Source organism: Lygodium microphyllum, chromosome 21, assembly GCF_053477565.2.
Source record: "Lygodium microphyllum isolate KBCC chromosome 21, Lygodium_microphyllum_v1.1.10, whole genome shotgun sequence".
Classification (NCBI taxonomy): domain Eukaryota; kingdom Viridiplantae; phylum Streptophyta; class Polypodiopsida; order Schizaeales; family Lygodiaceae; genus Lygodium; species Lygodium microphyllum.
In genome coordinates this window covers 35605375-35607915 of record NC_141155.1, presented here as the reverse complement: position 1 = coordinate 35607915, position 2541 = coordinate 35605375, and the positions used below count along the sequence as shown (strand labels likewise).

The 2541-nt window shown below is 37.1% G+C and overlaps 1 non-coding gene across 1 annotated transcript; it reads left to right on the top strand.

The window, feature by feature from the left end:
- The first annotated feature begins 578 nt into the window (after positions 1-578).
- Positions 579-647, top strand: LOC148017889 (small nucleolar RNA SNORD36). Its single transcript, XR_015687814.1, has one exon. It is a non-coding gene; the product is annotated as a small nucleolar RNA SNORD36 (small nucleolar RNA).
- The last annotated feature ends 1894 nt before the right edge of the window (positions 648-2541 follow it).

The window sequence follows — 2541 nt, the reverse complement described above, 5'->3', positions numbered from 1 at the left end:
CATAATGATTCCAAGCCTATTCCAAAGTTGTGTATGAATGTCGATGTGAGCATTGATTCCCAACAGCTGGATATTTTCTATTTTCATGCCCTTTGTTTGCCTAGCAGATACCTGGTCCTGTTGGAAAGGATGTGCTGTCTTCAGTTTTTTCAAAATCCTCCCAAAACCTTTGTCGATGAATCCTTGTCTATGGATCGTTTCCGACAACATTAATCTTTCAAGAGGGATCATCTTCATTGATACCTTTCCAATGTATGGTGGATGCTTTTTAATGGAAATCTCTCTTTTTGGAGGAGTCATTCAGATGGTTGTGTTGTGTGTAGTGTTTGTGTTGTGAGTTAATTTATGTAAAACGAACCTGGTGGTTTCCTATTGGATTTCGTGTGCGAGCTACATTTTGGAGAATTGTGGTGATGGAGTCGTGGTTGCAGAGTTGAAGCTGATGCAGATGAAGAAGAAGAAAACTCTTATATCCTTTACAAATTTGTTGTGATTTTTTTTTAGTTTGATAACAAGTGTTAATGTATAACGGGTTTTCCTTTCTTTGTATTTTTATATCAGAAACATGTTATAAGTTGGGGTCGTGGTGGATGGATTCTTTTTGAAAAGATATTGAAGATTAAAGTTGCGCTTTTTACCTGAACTTGTATTCCCTTTTTCCTGGGTCGCGAGGACGCTTCCTTATTAAGTGTGGGGATATGTTGAGTGTTGAAATGACTTGTTTTTTGGCTGATTTTTGTTGTTTTTGAGAGCTGAATGGTTGATTTTATGAGATGCTTGATTGGTTTGGAAGTGGTTTGAGAGTGTTTTGGATGATATTGATTGTGTTTTGGAAGTTCATGATGTTTATTAGTGGTTTTGTGATGTTCTGATAGGTTCTGTATACCTTCTGTTTTGTTCTGTTTTGGTCTATTTTGTTCTGATTGTCTTCTGTAAGGAGGGATGGAGTATTGATTGATGAAGATTGAGATCTTGTAAAAGCTTATTGAATGGTTTGTGAGAGTTTGGAATGGTTTAAAAATGAGTTATGTGGTTTTGATGACCTTCTGTAACCTTCTGTAGGTCTTCTGTAGAGCTTCTGTCTCTGTTCTGTTCTGTTCTGTTCTGTACTGTAGCTGTTCTGGTACTGTTCTATGACTGTTCTGTATGCTTCTGTATGTGTTCTGATGGATGAGAGTGTAGCTTGGGAAAGTTTTCTAGCCTTGGAAAGAGGTGAATACAAGTGCAAAAGAGCTGAAAGAAGTGGAAGAAGTAGCTGCTGAAGACTCAAGTGAAGACTAGAGTGAAGTGACAGTAGTGAGCTATGAAAGGACACTGTAGTGGCTCTGGTGACTCTTCATGTCAGACATACCTCTTGGGAGGGGTATCCACGACCTAAGAGGGATTATTGAGAGTGATTTTTGAGAGATTGTAGTGGGGATATGATGTATTATTGATGGAGAGAGAGAGAGAGAGTCAGAGATAGCCAATTCTATTGAAACAGAGTGATTGTATATGAGAGATTGAGAGAGAAGACTATGAAGATATTGAAGATGAATACTATGTGATGTATTTCCATTCAAAGATGGTGTATTCCTTTGCTTTCTTGTTCCATTGATGGAATGTATGAAGATATTGAAGAATATGGTTGATTCTATCAAATCCTTGGGAGATTTCATGATGCTACATGAAGATTTGTTGTGCCTCGTGTTCTTTTCTTCATTGTGATCATATGAAACATGATAAACAAGCTTGTTGGTGTTACAAGATAGATTTTCTTGCAAGAGAATTCTCTTTTCCTTGGTGTTCCTCTTGGGGCTCCAGGTCTCTATGAAGATCTTTGATTTTAGTCTTTCTCTCTCCTCCCTCTCTCTCCCCTAAGGGCAGATTCATGTGGTGAAGAAGAAGAAGAAGAATGGATGACAGATGCTTGTCCAATGAAGACCGGATTGCTCCGTGGTTCAAGAGGAAGGAAGATTGCTTATTGTGGACTGTCATGAGCATTAATGGTGGTTGGAAATCAGTCCCAAGATATGACAAATAAAAACCCGCAACCCACAAAGAACGGTAATCTCATTTTTACAAAGGAAATTGATGTTTTATGCAATTTGCTTCATGAATATTTGTTCCCAGGGGATGATTATGCATTATAATGTTGCTTGCTATGAGATAATACAATGCTGATATTTCAAGAATATGCGATTCGTCATGCGACTAAATGTAGCTGGTGCATTAGTTAGACCAAAAGGCATCACTAGAAATTCATAGTGTCCAAATTGTGTTCTAAATGGAGTTTTGAATATATCAGATTTATCCAATCTTACTTGATGATAACCAGATTTAAGATCTATCTTACTAAATATGGCAGATCCTTGTAATTTATCCATAAGATCATCTACCCTAGGAATCGGATATCTATTCTTAACTGTAATTTTATTTAGGGCACGATAATCAATGCACATGCGATAAGTATTATTCTTCTTTTTCACTAATAAAATAGGTGTGCCAAATGGAGAACTACTAGGTCTAATTAATCCTCTCCTAAGCAATTCTTCTATTTGA